Raw genomic sequence first — 19535 nt, 5'->3', positions numbered from 1 at the left:
ACTTGAGCAGTTCCACTGAATTTAATGGAAAACCCTGAACAATCCTATTTAGTGGCTACTGGTGCTGTGTCCTTTAAATGCAGACAGCCATGCCTGAATATGTCAGTCTGAGATCCTCTCTAAAGGTCAAGCCAGCATTTTAGCACAAGCTTCCTCATCCTCACCAAACTGGACAACACAATACAGCTGAATTCCATCTTTTGAGCTGTGGCCCTGCATTTTCTGCATGTGTTTGGATCTCTGCCACATGCTATTTGTATCACTGATGTACAACTTACACCCAGCTTGTGGCCCCTTTAACTATTGCAGTATTCAAATGCAAGCCTAGTCACTGTCAAATTGCACTTTGTGTGTTCTCTCCCATTGTTTCCATTGTGCCAGTAAAGTGCCCAGACTGCCATATTTCACTGGGAGAAAAACTGAACATTTCCATTTATTCAGGTAACAAAGTCCTTGGACAGTCTTGGTTTTATGTAAAGTTTTATTTTAGCCAATGACCACTTCGAACACCAATTCTACTGATTCTCAAGAACATTACACTGAAGTAAAAAGGCACACTGAAAAGTCTATGTTAAACTTACTATCAGTGGTACCTCCCAGCTGCTTACAGAATCATCTGGCTGAGACTTTTACGGTTTTAATACTTCCAAATACCATGAAGCTGCAAGGAGTATATTTTGCTTTTGCTAATGAAGAAAATGCAACATATGACACCATCCAACCTGGTTGTGAATCCAGTTTCCTCAGTTCACAGGCTCCTGTTTTCCCTGTTATTAGGCGTTTTACAGCTCCAGTGCTAATTGCACAAATTGATTCATTTACAGCAGCACAACAGAAAACAGGGCGACAGTGGAGACAGGAAGATTGCAGTAAGGATTGCAACTGATGTAGGGATGGATGCTGAATAGAAGTGCCAGCTGTGTCTTGTAAAAAGAGGAGACAGGAAAAGAAAATCCCAACAAGGACTTTGTAAGTTCAGCTACATTTTGGGGTCTGCAGGGATGAAAACAGCTGAAAGGATTACTGAGAGCTTCCCACACATTCGGTTATGCCACTGCCCTATGTAGAGATATGGGGTGCTTTTATTGCTACTGCAGTTTGTACAATACAGGATTTACTGCCTCATTAAGAACAAAAAACTTTCTTCCCTGTCTTCAACAGAGCCTCAGTTTGTCTTTCTTTACCCATATCTTTCCAGTGAGACTTCTCTGCAGCTTACTAAACTTGCAGCACCGGATCGGCAGCACTAAGAGCACAACTGAGTCTGGAGTCTTGACTGCTGGGGAACTCCTCTGCTGGACAGTAAATAAACTCCTTTATAGAAAGCAGTCTCAGGAGAGTTCTTCTCCAATTGGCACAAACTATGAAGCATATCCTTTTCTTGCAACACAGGGGGAAAAAGTAATACCCTTTTGCTCTAATCTCCCCTACAGCAATCTAATATATTCTTACTGGGACAGGCAATGCCACTGTCTATCAGCTGGATCTATCATGAAGGTTCTCAGGACGTGTGCAGAGGTGATGAATGCAGGGCACATGGGAGACAAACCATTTCCATTCTGGCAGTCTCCACAAATGAGGTCCCTCAAAGAGTTTAAAGCCATCTTCCTCTGGTTGGAACTAGAGATGTGTGTAACTTTGTCACTGTCACGTTCTCTGCCGCTTGTGCATCTGCCCACTGCAGGGCCCTTGTCTCTTGTGTAGCCTCCTGGACAGATGTATGGTGCTTACCTTGACCGACACAGATAAATCTTTCTCAGTATCTAAAACTGTGATCTAAAGCTCCATCCCATGGTCAACTCCCAGAGCTAAAGAGGATTGTGCAGGACAGAGACAAATATTCGAAAGTCTTAGCCAAGGGGTTTCAGTAATTTAATAAGGACAAATAAAGCATAGAAAAAATGATTATCAGAAGCATTTTAGCAGATTAGCACCTCACATATTGAAAGAATTACAGAGTTTAAATGTTGCAGCATGAACATCTTGCTTGTCTGTGAGCATGGGCGATACTGCAAACCACGTAGGAGTTAGATTTTAGATGGATGGGATGCACAGTTAGCTTAAAGAGCCACGGTCATTATTTTTAGACACGGCTGATTAATTTGCTTTACCAAGACTGAAATGTAACATAATGTATATAATGAAATTAGAAAGCTGTGTCTCTATTAATGCTGTAGGCAAAATGCAGGGATAAGCTTCTGAGAAGCAGTAGGAGTCTAATAATTATTTACACCTTTATCCTGTGCTGAGACTTTGTGGACTACAACCTGGAAGTTTGAGCATTTGAGAGGCTCGTACTCTAATCATTGCATTGTTGATATTCCCCCAAATTCCACACTTGAAAGTGTCTTGCTTGGTTTACATGACAGCGTAGAGTGGAACAGGACATGACTATATGCTGAGGAGCTCAAAAAAGAGGACAAAAACATGGCAATAGGGTGCCACAGCTGGGAAGAAAATAAAAATTACATTTTCTTCCATACGAGTTTATCTTCTCCCAGAGGAAGAAATAACTTCCTTTGCACAGCACTTCTTGGATTGCTTGTATACAAGGTTAATCCAAGACTTGATAATTGTATCGTATATAGCTCAGAGAAGTCATTCTTTCCCATTCAGCACCCCTCTATCAAGATCATAAGGTTAAATTCTCATCTTGGCTATGGGCTCTAGCAACACACACAATAAATATTTATTTTTCTGCTGACTAGTAGCTAGATGTTGTCAGTTCCACATTAGGGTTAAAATTTTGGCCCATTTCTAGTCCTGTACATTGTGTATAAAAAGTCATGTTAAAAAATACAACAACAAAAAAATCCAACCCAACCCTCCCAGAAAGCCACCCCAACAAAACATCCTCTCCAGACAGAGCTTGTTCATAGTTCTCTTTAATAAATTGCATGAGTCTTGATTTCTTCCTTTGACAGTTTAATTCTCCTTGCTTGTTTCTCATTCACCAAGGGGCAAGTGAGAAGAAACCACATTGAGAGGTGAGGTGTCAAAGCATGCCAGCTTGCCAATAGATATGTTAAACAGGAACTAAGAGCATAAGGATTAAAAAACATAAGATTTGGAAAACACCCTACAAATAAATGAAGTAAACCAGCTGAAGAGATTGTCTATTGTCTAATTGCAGTAGCTATTTATAGGACTGAATATAAGTTTTTTCTTTCCCATGCTTACCAAATTACAACTAATGGGTCTCTAAAACTTAAACTCTATTTTATTTTTTGGAACAGTCCTGGAGAACTGATTAGTGTGTGCTTACACAGAAATGCATAAAATAATCTCATTAAAGTAATGCAATGTACTGTGACTGAGGGGTGATTTCTGCCCAGACTGTGTCCTGTGTTTCATTGTAAGTGATCATTTAATAAACAAACAGGAAATAATGCAAACAAGCAGCAGTGGAGCAGGCACTCATTCATCTACTAAAAACTTATAAATGGGTATGTGAACCTTATTCTAGAGGGATTTTCTAAAGGAGAACTAGAACCCCGCAGTCTCCATGATCCATTCTATCCTCCAATCTTTTCTGTATTAAAACCCAGAACTATCTGGTATCATGATAAAGTTTTCAATAATTGACACAGATGTGTTTGCGTCCTGCACCATTTCAGTTAATGGAGAGCTCCAGGGAGCCAAGATTTTGCTTGTTGTGTATTCATTTATTATTCATTTAAAGAACATGGCCATTTGCCAGTAGGAACTGAAATGAAATCACCACCTTCATGCAGGCAATCCAACAACCCTCCAGTTGCAGTGACATTCAGTTACTAATGGGTTAGTTCAGTTTTAATCCGCTGCCTAGAGATGAATAACATTAATTATTGTAATTGGTAGTGACAGTAATGGGTGCAACATTTCCAGGGCTAATTTACTCTACTTTTGTATCATGCTAATGTGGCTATTCTGCTTCAGTACCCGAGATAACTAAAACCAGTTCAAATGTCTGTCTACTGTACAGCGTGGTGTACAGCCTGCACGTCCTAAGACTTGCAATGTATGCAGAGGCGTGGAGCTGCTGTGCTTAGGCAATCTCTGGGACAAAATGGTACTGCAGCATCATGAAATATTCCATGTGAACCCATCACACATCAGCAGGAAATGTTCGGTTTGGCAGCTGAGCCGGGAAAAAAATATGGGTTTGATTAAATAATAATAAAGAACGCATTTACAACAGGTGAAAATAGGGACCAGAATTAAGTAGGTAATTTTATTAATATTTTGCACTTTACAGATTCAGAGCAATGATTTGACCCAAGGTTTCTTACCTCTCAAGTAAGTCTTTCTCTCAACTCCTAAGTTAGTGCACACTGAAGCTGGGCCTCTCAGGCTGGTTTGCTCAAACTGCTCCACTTCGAATAAGCCACTTAAATATTTGGTGAGGGAACACAAGCCATTCTGCAGCTGCTGGTCAGAATGCTAAAACATCAGGGACCCAGTTGTTTATCCAAAATGGAATAACACCAACTGGAAGGACTGGGAACAGCTCTCCATCCACAGTCTTTTGAACAAGGTGCTAATCTAAGCCTTGGGACATGTTACCAGAAAAAAGAGGTGCTGGGGCATTAGGATGCCCTTGGACAGAGAGGGACATAATCTGCGCCTACATCCCATGAAGTAAATGTCCTAAACAGAGAATGTCTTGGTTTGGAAAGACAGGTATCTATTAGAGAAAACTGGAGTTTCCCTTGGAATGGAGAATGTAAAAACCCCCTCCCTCCAAATTATTACAATTTTGCAATTAGGAGCTTTCAGGCAAAAATATGGAAATAGGAATAACAGTTGTTTACTAGGAATATATTAAAAAAATACAAATGCAGTAGTACAAAAAACAATCATGTAAACAAACAAAAGTCCTAGAAAACCCTGACAGAGTCAGAGATACGACCTGACACCCTGTTGTCAGGGTGTTGGAAGCAGCCTGAATAAGTCCTCCTGGAGTAACAGATGCTGTTCTGTGAAGTAGAGATGATCCTTTAGAAAACAAGGGTTCAGTCAGTGCTGGCGAGATGGGCTCAATCTCCCTCCAAGGATTCAGCAGAAAGCCAGCTGCATTAGTGTTTGGGATTGCTGGTTTTATCCCGGTGGAAAGGCTTTGGCTCCTCCCACTGGGTGGAGCATCTCCCAATGAGATGAGGTGATGTTATCAGTCATGTGAGAGCCTTCAATGGCCCATTCACAGGGGATGTCCCTCGGAGGAGGATGGGTGCTGCAGTAGGATGGATGGAACAGGAGAGAAGAGCAATATCTCCCAATGGGTTTCAACAGATGAAAATAGAATACACATTTTTGGTTACATTTTTCAACCCAAGACAGAGAGTTACTGAATAAAACTGGGACTTGATGTCTTTAAGAAATCTGAACTGGTTTTTGGTATCTTTTGCTGATAGTTGAAAATTTGAAACACAGTTGAGAACAAGTTTGTGTCTTCTTGAAAGTATTCAGAAAGAGTTTATGTGTTAACTAAAAAACTAAAATTTAACTAAATGTATGGACACACATATAAGTGTGTACAAACTTGTAGGTATGAATGGAAAAGACTATCAAAGAAGCTAAACAGAGGTAAGAAAATCCCAGCTATTTTGCCCAAGCAGTATATGCCATCTCAAATATTAGAAGATGCTTCCATACACAAAAATTTGATTTAAGTCTGTTCTCATGAGATACATTAAATTAGATTATGTTTTTATATACTGACTGGAAAGAAAAAATGCAAGGTCATGAAACAAACAATCAAAAATAATCCAAAAATATTTTTATAGTTAGTCTGACTGCTTCCAAAAAGGCTTTTATGAAAACAAATCAGCATCAGAATTACATCAAACTCTTCATCAGTTTTTCAAACTTCTGACTTTTTTACTTCAATTTGGAGAAAATTGATACCATTTAAAAAGGCATCCTATTTGAAAATATATATATTCATTCATGGGGTAAGTTGAATTTCTGACTTACAGAGAATACAAAAAAGACAGCACAGTGCTTACCCAAAGCAAGCATGCCTCACACCTGAAGACTACTGATATTCCCAGTGAAAGACAGCAGTGCATGGGACAGGACTCTGAGCAGACAAAGTGGTTAAGCTAAGGGCCAGATGCCTCCACCTGCTGATGACTCAGAAGGGGCAGGCAGAGGGTGGAAAGTGACAATTTGGGTTAGCAGGTTCAGCTCACAGCTGGCACATGTCTCTGTGCCATCTCAGTACATTGTCTCAAAAGGACTGAAGCACCAACTTATCCCCTCTGGCTGCTCCAGAGTCTCCATCTTCCAATGCTCAGAAACTTTGCTTTATTACACAGCCAAAAATTATTCATTGCCTGTTTAGACCCATTTGTTCCTGTGCCAACATTGTCCTTTGGCTTAAATTGCTCTCCTCCCTCTCTGGTGTTACCCTCGTAATGTATTTATAGATAGCAATCAGATCCCATCTCAGCTTTCATTTTGTTGGGCTAAACAGTCCAAGTGTTTCCCAGTTTGTTCTCTAAGACAGGCACTGTATTCCCCCTGTTCTCCTCACAGTACTCCTCCCCACCTGTTCCTGTATCAGTTGTTCCATGTACCCATTTGATGACTGAGGTCCCCCCTCCTTTAGGTGCCACTCCTACAAGAGGTAGGGATGAAGGTCCTCATCCCAGGGGGCAGTGGGGGTCCTTGCTGGCCAGGAGAAGGGTGCAGTGCAGGGAGCTGTGCCCAGCAGGGTCAGGTGCTGATACCTGTCCCAGCCCTGCTGCCCACTGACCCACTCGTGTGTGTCTCTGGGTTGGCCTGCAGCTGCAGGGAATTGTTGTGGGATGCACCTGGGACATCCATCATGGGATAAAGTGACCCCCACTACTTCAGGCCCAGAGCAATGAGATGTATGCTCCTTGGAAATAGCTAAATTAAAAGGATGCATTAATAGGGCTACTGTTCACATTTTCTGACAACATATTTCCTCTGCACTATTTATAAATCTTACATGAAGAATTATTTTTCAGATTCTCATCTGGCGTACATTGATGAAGCTTCATTAGCTACAATGAAACCTATCACTGCACCAGCCAATCAGTGGACTATTTATTAATTAAGTTGTAGAACATGCCTTTGAAGGGGACTTTTTTCCCCTCTACATAATCCATCCAATAATATTTCTTGCTTCACTTTCCCATGGAAAAAAGATACTCTTCAGGTTGTTGCCAAAACCTTCATGATTCACTATATCGAAATAAATCCAACTTTCCAGAATTTATAGGAAGGGACGCTAAACTGAGTCTGATTAATCTAAGATTTGAAGGGCTGCAGCCCAGCTATAACTTTCAGTAAGGAGCTGTAATTACAGGTTAAGTATGGCAAATCCAGATTGTTCAACATTGCTGTATTGATTCGTTTAAACCATTAAATATGGAAGTTCAAATTCATGCACAAAGGCTACATTTTTGAAATCCCAGCAATTTAGGAGGATTATGTTTCCGAATGTGGTGTGGATGGGAGAACACTTGTCTAACTAATGGCATCTCTCTGCTGGAGAAACTCAAGACCAGGATGCACAGAGGACTTTTATTTTATTTTAAGAAGGATACTGATTACTTGAACTTCCTCCACTGTTTTCTAGTGTTTCACATATTCACATATGTTTTCACATATTCTGACAAGGCAGGGAATTATGAAGGGAAGATAGGGTGAAAAAACCTCTCACCACAGACATGAACCCAGTGATGTTCCCAGTTGCCATTCTGCTCAACATTGTGATTGCACTGTCAAAAAAATCAAGGACTCAAGGACTCAAAAAATCACTTCAATAGTTCTGCTTTCTGTGCTTCTCCAGGAGCAGAGAACCTCTCCCTCCTGCCACAGAAGCTAAGTAGAGGGACTATGATGGGCTGCTGATTAGCTGGAGTCCCAATCACACTGGAGTATGTAATATAAAAACATGGTATTGATGAGACCTAGAAGTGTTGCTCCTCAAGAAAAATTAGAGCACCTTCAGGATGCTTTCATCTGCTTTGGCCATTCCCTTCTGTCCTGTCTCATGCTGGCAGGATCCTGGCTTGCATCAGCTGTACGTGACCTCCTATCCTGAGGAGGGGGATGGCAGAGTTTTGAGTTTTCTGCCTTGAGGTATAAGGGGAGGCAACTTGGGGAACGTGAGGCTGTTTTCTGCGCCCATCTGAGCAAAAATGTGACAAGAAATGCAGCAAGGAACTGGGTCAAGCACGGAGCTGATTTCAGCTTTTTATTTCTCTTTTAATTCAGTGACAGTTTTGATATTTGTTTAAAAAAGATTCTCTAAGATCAGGGTTGTTGTGTCATTGTTCCTGTAATTGTATTAAAAGTGCCACGCAGACTTTTCTATAACCTAGAATACTGGTATTGTGTGTCATCTGTGAAAAACACTTATGAAATCTGGTCCATAATTACAGCTTTCTAACATCACAGGAGAACATTTCTCAGACCTACTAATTGTGCTGCCCTTTATGGTCCATCTTATTGATTAAACATCTGTTAGTGTTTTGGCGAAATGAGAATTCACTTGCAGTGCAATGTGTCTGGTATATTAAATTCTGTTTAAGTCAGCCCTAACTACAAGTTTGAGATACATGTATTGTATCTCCTTAATTGTATCTTAGTATTTTTTGGCCTCTGTTTGTTGTTTGTACTGTTTGCTGGAGAGCAGGAGAGTGTTCTAATGTTTTCTTTACAGCAAAGTCAAATTATATTCCCTTGATTCTTTTGCCATGCTTGAACAATTTCAGATGGACAAATGCTTGGGAACATTACAAAATATTAGACTAATACAGATCACTATCCTTTTTTTCCTACACCACAATCTAATTACACAATAAATTTTATCTTTTGTGGCAATGCCAGAGAAACTGATGTATGAAGTGAATAAGAGAAAGAAAAAAAAAACCCTCAACACACACACACACATACACATACAGAGAGTTTTTAATTAGATATTCTTAATCGTGAAGAATTTCCTTTCCAAGGAGCAAAATAAAAGTATTTTGAACAAGATTTCTCTGCTCCTACTCTGCATAATTCAAATTTTAAAAAAGAAAAAAAAAGAAAAAAAAGTTAGTATGCTGGTAACCTCTGGGAAATTAAAAGAATAGTTCTTGCAAAGGGATTGCAGAGAAGCAATCCAGAGTCCTTCTCTCCTTCATGTGCTTACACGTGCTTCATGTGCTCCTTCATGTCCTTCTCTCTCTCCATGTGCTTACTAAAATACTAGGACTTCTTTACAAAAGAAATCCAAAAGCTGACACAAATTGAGAGGAGGAGAGAGTGCTTCACTGCTGTCCAATGTAATTTCAAATTGACTTATCCTTTCTTTATCTCATTTGCTGACTGATACAACCTTGACAGTATTAAAAAATAATCCAAGTCCTATTGCATGAGTTGTTTTCCTTCTGCATGTTCTACATATATTGATTGGAGAAATGAAAAAATGCTAATACCCATATGTTGTCACATCAAGAAAATGTGGATCACTTATTTTCCCAAATCACATTATATCTGGAAGATTTTGCAAAGATCTGTGAGCTGAGCTTGTATTCAGTTTCCAGATGAAATGAACTGACCCAAGAAAGAAGGAAAATTAAATTATTTCTACCCATATTTTATCCCTTTGACATTTACTTTCAGTACCCCTCCTTCCATCATCTCCTTCAGTCTGACAGTTACAGCATCAACACTGAAATGCTGCCTAGCAGGAAAAATACCCTCTTCATTTGTCTTTGATCCAGCTCTGGATGAACTCAAAGAGAGTCTTTCCACTGAATTAAGGAGGTTTGGCCAGGTCCTTCGCAACTCATGTATGAGAATGGAAACCCCACTGCACTGTTTTAGAGTCTGACTTGGAGGGTAAGAACAGCCTCTTCAGCTTCAGACAGAAACCCCACTTGGATCAAAGAACAAAAATGATCAGGCTCTTGAAGCTTTATCTAAACCCAGGCTCAAGAACACTGCTGGGAAGATGTGCACTACTATTACTGGCTGCCAAAAAGCAAAATGAACAAGCCAAGGGAAGACAATGAGAATAACAACAGCAACAAAAATTGGATTTCCATAACCAACATAATGAAAAAAGAACTCAGAAAAATTAAGCTACCAGAGCCTGATCTGTCTGAAAACCAAAGTCCTCTTACACATGATACTGTTCACAGTATTTTCTATTCCCAAAAATAGAGAAAGCTAATTCTTGTAATAAGACCTTATGCTTTTGTACCTATGAAAGAACCTGAACATACCTGTTCCTGCCATAGCTTTACTACACAAAAAAGTATAGGAGCAGCAAACCTGCTCTTCAAGTGTTATTTTGACTCAGTGGAGAGTAGATAGAACGTTAATATCAATACTGGAAGCTTCATCTTTCTTCTGCTGCAAAGCTCTAATCTCACAGTCACTAAGTCAATGATTAAACATCAGTGACTTCAAAACTGCAGGGTCAGAGACATGTAGAGCCATTTCTACATCTAAAAATTAAATCAGACACCTAAATATCTTTAAAATAATGTTCTGCAAATGTCTGAAGTCCACTCTAGGAAGATCATCTTCTCAAGACAAGAAAAATTCTGTCTCAACTGAACTGATGACCATGCTTCCATCAATGAGGATTTCATCCTAGGCCATCAGTCACCACCTTTAATGCTTGAGAATGCCACCTTGTTGTTTCTCAGATGTTTCTCTTGCCATTCAGGTTTTTGAAGATTCCCACTTCTGCCTTCTTTTACTTTCAAACTGTACAACCCCCTGAGGCAAAAAATATATGGTCTTTTAATTATCTGTTTCACTGGGTGTCTTATATTGCATCCACTGAAGACCGAGTGTAGAGGGACTCCTCCAGGGGCAGATACCGGCTTCATGTTCAGGCAACAGTCAGGGGCAGCTCCCTGCAGGGGTAGCTTCTACCATGTAATTGATCCCTGCTTTATGCTACAATGCATCCAGGCATTGATCTGGGCAATTATACTCTGTACAAACCTAAGGGAATATTTCCAAATAGTTGAGGCTAAAGACTTAAAAATAACCCAAGCACACACATATATATATACACACATATATACACACATGAATACACACTCCATCCCATGATCAGCAGCAGGCAGAAAAGCGTGGAAATATATAAGTGTAAACTCTTTTAAATCAATTGGATTTTTAAAATAAAAACACTAACTTATTATTCTAGTAAACAGATTTGTTTTTCTATTCAAATCTGTTTTCTTAATTAGACGATGTAAGCATTAGGAAGAACCTGATTTTAACATTGAGTCAGTACTGACTCCAAAAATGTGGAATAGCAAGAAGGATGCATGAGCATTTCCTATGCTTTGTGAAGTGCTGCAGCATAGACATATACTCAGAAACTATATTTATTTCTAGTAGCCAGCTGATTTACTGTTGCTTTGACTCGCCCTGCTGAAAAGTTTGTCAAAATTTTCCTTGTGACTCATCTGGTGTACAAAGTGTCCAGGAGATGGCTTATGGCTTAAATGCAACCCCACTGAAAAACTTACAACTGCTGTAATGATAAAGTGAACGGCTTTAGCTTTAAATATGAATGTCCCCAAGTTCAGAAGGCATTTAAAATTTGCTTCAGTGTAAGGAACTGAGGGACATCCTCACTCCAGCTTCAAGACAAACAAACAAACAAACAACCCCCCAAAAACCAAACCAAACCAAACCAACAAACAACAAAAAACCAAACCAAAACAAAACACAACAACAACAAAAAAATAACACCAAAAAAACCTTGAGATTTTGCACTAGATAGTGGAAGGGGTCCTGGGTCCAACCTTTTGGAAAACTACCTTTACCTTCTTCAGGAAATATCCTATCAAGACATAATATAAGAGACAGGGAAAAAGAACAGAAACCAAGGCTCTCCTGAAAGGTTTCTACTGGTCTTGAGTGTAGGAAGCAGAAGAAATTACATAAGTGGCCATGATAGTGCTGTGCCTCACTCTATTAGCTTCCTGTGGGCTGTAAAAACACAGGTGTGATTTTTTCCATTGTTAGAAGGAATATCCTCCACACTGTGAGTTAAGTACATCCTGCATTGCTGCCCCTGAGGACAAGAAAATGTCAGCATGGGACACTTCCTGGTGGCTTGAGCAGCAGCTTCCATGCCCCTTTCTGTGTCCCAGCTGCCCAGAGGAAAGGCTGGGCATCTGCTGGGATTTGATTTCCCTCCCTCACCGTTCTGCAGAGCTCCTCCCAGAGCTGCACCAATATGTGCTGTTGTGTCTCAGCTAAGCACCACCTGTGGGTCCTTGGCCAGTTTTGGCTGGGAAAAGCCAGCTATCTTTTGCAGCTCTGGGAAAGGATTTGCATAAGGAAGGGTTGAATCTCTTTTCACGGTGAAAGATCTGACACGCCAGAAAAATTGTAAAATTTTGCTACAGAAAGTTGCATGCTTGTTTCATGGTTGTAGAGACAGATTTAACAGACTGAAGACTAGAGCTCTAGACTGGAAACGTAACTCAGGCAGCAAAAATGCATTTTGTAATCCTTTTGTTTGAGAATTCTTTGCCTCTGCTTGTTTTGGGTAGCATGTGCTGGATACACGATGCACAATACTTAGGTTAAGTCAGGCACAAATTTGTAGAAATTGGATATATTATCTGAAAGAGCAGTCACAAAAGAGAATTATCACAGCACAAATGAACATTTGCTCAAACAGGGAGCTCCTGCAGAAGCTGTATTGAAGATACTTCCCTCCACTTCTGAAACAAATTTCAGTGTATTGGGTAGTGCTCAGCCCTCACCTTTGCACCAGTACAGGTCTCAGAGTAAAACCCTGGCTTTGCTGTCTTAGGCTGAAGCTCTGTATCACTGCCTCAGCAAGCAGTTGAGTCTAATTTCACTTTACATCAAGCAGACCAAAAATTCCATTTGAAAGGTGACAGGCCAGTGCATTAAACAATTGCACCAGTACTGGGGTTAAAGTGGATAAATTATATAAGACTAAAGCCTGACACTAAAAACCACCAGCTGGATCAAGGACATTTCTATCCATTCTGGCTCATTAGACTTAGGACAACAAGGTCAGCTATGTTAAATTTAATCACAGGCCTTCCTAGAGGGTATGGTAAATGTGTTGGCTAATTTTTCTTACCATATCCCAGATAATCTATCACCCACAGCTTGAGAGGTAGCTTGCTTGTGTTTAAAGTATCCACTCTACTTATGGCCAGCTAAGACAAATCTTTATTGTTTTTCAACCAGGATGAGCCAAATTAATCACAACCATTTACCTCCTTCCTCCCCTACTAAAAACAAAGGGGTTGTAGTTCATGTATGTTAGCACTCAGCTTGGCATCATCTTTTTAATGGAAAAATAAACTGAGCTGTCTATTCTAAATTGAATCAACCAAAATAAATAAGCAAACAAGATTTTTCTTTGCTGTAGGTACAGAGACTGTGTCCGGAATGAAGAAGGATAATTAATTTGAAACTCTTTCAGGAAAACAGTGTCTTTTTATACTCTGTTTTTAAGGTCCCTAACACAGTGGGGGTCTGTTCTATTACTATAAATGCCATGCACTACAGTAATAGAAATAATAACACTGTGAAAGTTATTTGATGTTAAGGCTTCTTGGGTGAACTACATCTCTCTCCTCCGGAAGGTCCCAACAAAACAGTGTTATACATGAAGAGAAGAATGGCATGAGCAACTTCTGTGCCACTGATGCAGCTCTTGGGATGGATTTTATAATAACTAGGTATAAAAGTTAATGTGATAAAGGGAAGGTGGTAGCTTCCCTCCCTTCTGCTGCCAAACACTGTCCTGGAGAAGCCAGTGCGATGCCCCCTTAGAGTACCATTCTGATTTGCTACTGCCAGAACATCATAACAGTCAAGGACTGCATTTGCAGATTTTCCATTTTTTGGAACCATCATTTTCCCATTTCTGCTTGTTTGAAAGCAGCCCTTGTGAGACAGTGTGGTGGTCCTAATCACCAAAGGCCATATAAAAGAGGCCCTACCATGGGAAGCATCCACTGCAGCTGTTGCTGCACATGCTGCCTTGATAACAGGACTGGTGATTTAAAGTGAGCCAACTCATAATCATGAGAAGTGCTAAGATGATATTAATGATATTACTTATGATAAATTTAGCTGTAAATTGCTGTCTAAAATCTAGAGGCAAACATCAGTCCTGGTTAGCTTTATCTTACTGATTTAAATGGCTGTGTCTGAATCTGCCTTAGAAGAAGAAGTGTCCCCAGGGTTCCAACAAACTCAAGGGAAAAGGAATAGAATAAGCATACACAAACCTATGACTTGTATATGCTTGTTAAAGGGTCAGCTCCCCTGGTGCTGTGAAGCAGGTCTAAGCCAGGCTGTAGATAATGCCTCTAAGTTGCTTATTCCCTTTGGAAGTGCTGGAAAAACTCTCTAGGAACTTCTGCACAGGCAGACAATTCCAGATGGCCCCACACTGCTGAAGCCTCAGAAGGCTACACTTTTAATGCTGAGTTGTGGCTTAGCACCAAATTGCGTGCAGGTGGCTTTATCTTCAGATGGTTCTCAGTGGTGTAGTTGGGCATCACCTCATCAGAGATGTACCAGCTATTGAAAAGTTAAGCTCAGCTATCAGGAATAGTATCTGAGATTCTGTCTATAATTATTACCCTGAAATTAACTGTACATCCTAAATACTCCAGCATAATACCCAGCACTTAGGTATGGATCCAGCTTCTTATGAGTGACAATTTTTCAGTAGCAGTGAGACTTGAAGCCTGGCTATGCATTGCTCTGCAATTTGCTGAATTATATACACCAGGATGTATATATATATATATATATATATATATATATATATATTTATGAGTATTACAATGCCCAACATTGTGATTTTGTAGAACTTGACATTCACTTCAGGCCTCTATTTCCCTGCTGGTGAATAAAAAAAAACCCAACTTGCTTTAAGCTTAGGTGATTGTGCCTTTGTATTTGTATCACTTTTTCCTGTGCAAGTTCCTACACCATAAAGAAAATGGGAGATAACTTGACCACAAGGAATAAGGAGACGTTTAACAAAAACCTCCTTGATTCCCATCACCCATAAATGCAGATACTGAAAGCTGCTTTCTGTTTTCAGTAGAAGAAGGGAGAAAAAATAACACATCCAGTTAAAAGAACAGGGGACTGTTTAGGTAGCCAGGGCCAGGAAGATTTTTGGTGCAAATCTCTGCTGTATTACCAAAGCCACAGCAACAATGCTGATTTATACCAACAGAGGAGTATCAGACATGAGTTAGAATTCTTTACCCAGACCATCTGTTACAAGATCTTTATGGTTAAAGTTTCCTGGGGTTCTTTAATGACCAATAGTCAGTGTGTTTATGGATTTTATGTCTACTCCAAAGGACAACACACTTCAGGTTTTGTAGAATATGGATAGTCCTAATCTCATGCTGAGGTGTTGATTCATTACAGATTTGGTAGAGTATTGAGGCATTTCACTGAATAACCATCAAGTACTCTTTAAGCACTTTAACATTCCTGGGACATCTACTGTCGAAATACTTGTTTTATTATAAAATCTCTGATCCATTTATGAGTTCTGTAGATGAAGACACACTGATTTTAATTAATGAACAAAAAACCATGCATAAACAACTCAGTTTTGAACACTAAAAAGTGGATTTAAACCTTTTTCTTTAGACCTATTGAAAGGTTGTTGAATGGGTACCATAATTTTATATTACTGAAGGCATTTTGCTATTCAGGATATTTTCCATGTCAAGTTCTATGACAAATTTCAGCTGATGCACAAGAAGAGTTTGAAGTACACTTAATTTCATATAAAGTGTCATTATGGCTCTGGGGTATTGTGTCTTCCACACAGCACAACCATTACATGCTGGTTAAGGCTCTTAAAAGTAGCTATGATGAAGTGGACAGATAATCTGTCTTTCTCTCTGGAACGTCTGCATCAATTTGCAAATCTTAGGAACTGACAAATTACTACAGCCTTACTTGCAGGTAATTAGCACACGTATCCCTTGTTTATGTTGGACTGAGGGCACTAAGTTCATAAGTATGCAAGTATTTCTTACTTTACAAATTCTAATGGTCCAGATTAGTCACCAGCTGGTTGGAAATGGAGAGCAGGCCTTGTAAAAGCTCTGTCTACTGATTCAGTTTGGTCCATAACAAAACATCCCTGCAATCTGAAGGCTTGTTCATGACTCACACAAAATGGATCGATAGTGTCAGTTCACTGCTTGGTGGGAATGTGTCCAGATCCACTGTCCCCATCATTAGGGTTCATCTGGTGAGCAAATCTCACTCCAGCCTGAAAGAGAATCTGCATGTCTGAAGATGTGACACCCCTTTTGTACTCAGTCACTGGCAGCCACTGCACAGATATCTTCTGGACCTTTTCATTTTCTCTCAAAATCAAATATGTACAGTAAATATTTTTAGTGGAGCAGAGCCAAATCTAGACTACCAAGACTTTTTCAAAAGGCATGGATGGGAGGCACCAGAAAATATAATGGGAAGAATGCACTTTCTCCCCTTTACCTCCCAGCTGTGTGACCTGACATGGAGGCTGAGACAAATAGTTTATGTGCCTTCCATCACTCTGTGCCACCCTCTGAAAATGCATGAATGCTTTTCATGGAGGCTTGAGAGAAAATAATTAAGAAGAGAACTGTATCCAGGAGAAAAACGCATTACAAGGTTGTGCTCAAAGACTTCAGGGCACTGGGACAAGCTTCATTACATGAGGATTGTCATGGCCAATCCAATTGTCTGGTCACTGGCACGACATCTGAACTGGCAGCATCGGGTAACTCATTGACTGTCTCAAAAGGGAAGGTTGTGACCCAGCAAACACAAAGGTGGTCCCTTTTCTCACACACAGCAGGACGTTTGAGGCATATCAGCAAAGTGGTAAGTCAGTACAATTCCCATTAATGCTCTGTTTACTTTTAGAATAAGAAGAACTTTCCAGGTCTATGTTCCACAGCTTTTGTTTAGGACATGCTGATCCTCTGGCCTGTAAAGGAAAGACCCATGTCCTTTGTATCTTACTAATGAATTCTCACTGAGTTTAATGGGGCAGAGCCTTGCTGGTGTTAAATCAACACAGCAAGATTATTCTTTACTAAAGAAAGTGCTTTGACATGTAGGACAATGAGGATCAGTTGGGAGGAGGGAGAAGGCGGCAGATAGGGTAACCTCAAGAGCATAGGAAAAATACCCAGAAAACTAATATATATAATTTTTCAGAATATTGACCGGTGCATGTTTCTCTCCCTAATGTTATCTTAACTTTCTTGATGCCTTTCAGGGAGACAGAAGGAGAAATAGAAAACACTGCCACATCCTTTTCTGTATGCAAAGAGCAGTTTTCTGGAAAGCCATTAGGATGGCCCATGGCAGTGTGAGCATCCTGTGTTAATTTAAAAGCTCAGTTGGTGATCTCAAGGCAAACTTAAGGCCACTCCAAATAAAGTGTGAGCATGTGTATTTGCCCAGTGAAAATAATCAGGGGTTTGTGTCAACATCATTTTGCTTGATAGATCCTGCACAACCTACATACTGTGACCAGTCCTTATTTTGCCTTAAATTTCCTTGCTTTCTGTTTCCTTAGGAGAATTTTTCCTTTATGGAATATTAGTTTTGAGTTCTAATTTTCAAAGGCCCTCACTGTGAGGAGCTTTCTCTGCTAACACACTTGTGGGGGGCCTTTGACTTTTATTTCACATTCCAGCTGGATTTCTGGGGCATCACTTTAAGGGTAGAATCCCCCCAGGAATAACAAATAATCCATTTTGTTCCCTTTAACATTTGTTATATGCTTCTTTACTTTCAACCAAGTAGACACATTTAGTAACTATCACTGGCTATCTCTGTCAGCAACTCCTCCACTCCCCCACTTGCAAACACAGAAAGTACAAAAAACAGACTTAACTTCAGAGGTGGCAGTGGTGGGGGAGAACAACACAAGGAACGAGGAACGGTCAGGACTGTTATTGCCAAAACACAGGAATTCAAACCAGTGCTCAATGAAAATAAACAGACTGTTGAAAAAGAAGGTGAAAAGTGAATCAAAGTTCTGCTGCCGCAGGGAAAACAATCTCACCATTTCCTTCATCATGTAAGCCTCTCCTCAGGACAGCACTGAGGCAGGTATGTTTGTCCTTACTGAGAATATCTAAACATGTGCTTAGAGATCAGCGGGCTTGCAACTCCACTCAAGGCATTTCTTTGAACCGCGGCCTATACGTTGCATGTTAAGATAAACGTCTTTAAACTTCTTTTACTGTTTAGTCAATTTTTTACATCAGCCATCTTAGGAGACAATGCCTCCTTTGACACTTAATCCCTCCTATTTGTTGCTTATCCTGGTTAGCTGTGGAAAACTCACCTGTGTGCCTGTCTTCCCCTGACCACACAAACATGCCTCAGATGTCTAACCTGCCAATGTAATTCCACAGTCTGACTGCAACTTTCCCTTCCTGTGCACCAAGAGTCACCCAAATGCATTTGCTGAAGGGTGAGGGACTGCAAAAAGAATAGAGAACCACCTGAAGCAAGTGCAAATACAAGCTCCAGCCTCTCTTTACCATTTGCTCCCTGCATAATCACTCTCACCACCACCTCATTAAATGCACAGACTTAGCACTGTTTCTGCGAGCTTTGCTCTGAATCACTTTGCAGAGATGCAAGTGGCAAAGCAAGCTATAAGGCTGTGAAAAAACAATAGTCATGAAGCCTTGGTCTATTCCTCTTACCTGCTGCACATTACTCTTCTTTGGCAGAGCAACTCTGATTTGCAGCTGGATGAGCAAGATGCTGGTTGGAAAAGCAGGAGGTATGAGTGGCAGGCAGGTCTGGCAGTGCTGTCCCCTCTCCAAACTGCTGCAGGAGCAGAAATCGGTAGTCTCCCATACCTCCAAGGATGGGAGGATGCCCTTCATTACCTGAAGCTGAAGTAAGAATTAAAGGTTACTGGGTTAGTGGGCAGCTGACCCCCAACAGATGCTTCTAGACCATTGCATTTATTTATTTGCAGCGTGGTAACAGGGTTTGGGCAGGATCAGTGGTGTTTTCTGCTGTCATGGGTTAACACTGGCCAGATGTTAGTGCACCCATGAATATATGTTTTTTCTCTAACAACTCCTGTGGGATGTGATCAGGAACAGAGCAGAGCAGGCTTAAACCTTGAAAACAAAAAAAAACCCACCAAAACTTTATTAATTACATAAGAACAGGGACAGAAATACTCTTAAACACACACAGAGACAGAAATAAAAACTTCTTAGAACATTTTCTTCTCCCAGTTTCTACCTCCCCACCCATCACTCTTCACAGACCAACCCCTGGGTTTTAGATCAAACCATCACCACTCAAAAACAAACTAATCTTCAATTCAGCAAGGGAGAGAGGAGTCTCTCTCGCACCACAGACTGTTCCTCAGAAAACACGGGTCCACCCCTTATGTGTTTCCATGTCACCCATAGCACCGCCCGGAGAAGTCTGCCAGGGTGACTCTCTCTTTTTCCTATGTCCAGCGCTCTCACCGCTGTCTC

General features: G+C 40.4%; 1 long non-coding RNA gene across 1 annotated transcript in view; it reads right to left on the bottom strand.

Annotated features, from left to right (window-relative positions):
• The window catches only part of LOC134548768 (uncharacterized), a 36194-nt gene extending 17140 nt beyond the window's left edge, over positions 1-19054 (bottom strand). Inside the window, exon 1 of the long non-coding RNA XR_010079887.1 lies at positions 18738-19054. This is a non-coding gene — a long non-coding RNA (uncharacterized LOC134548768). The remainder of the gene's footprint in view (positions 1-18737) is intronic.
• Between the last annotated feature and the right edge of the window lie 481 nt (positions 19055-19535).

The sequence above is a fragment of the Prinia subflava genome, chromosome 3 (genome assembly GCF_021018805.1).
Source record: "Prinia subflava isolate CZ2003 ecotype Zambia chromosome 3, Cam_Psub_1.2, whole genome shotgun sequence".
In the NCBI taxonomy this organism is placed as follows: domain Eukaryota; kingdom Metazoa; phylum Chordata; class Aves; order Passeriformes; family Cisticolidae; genus Prinia; species Prinia subflava.
Note: the sequence above shows the minus strand (reverse complement) of the source record. Positions and strands in the feature narration are given on the sequence as shown.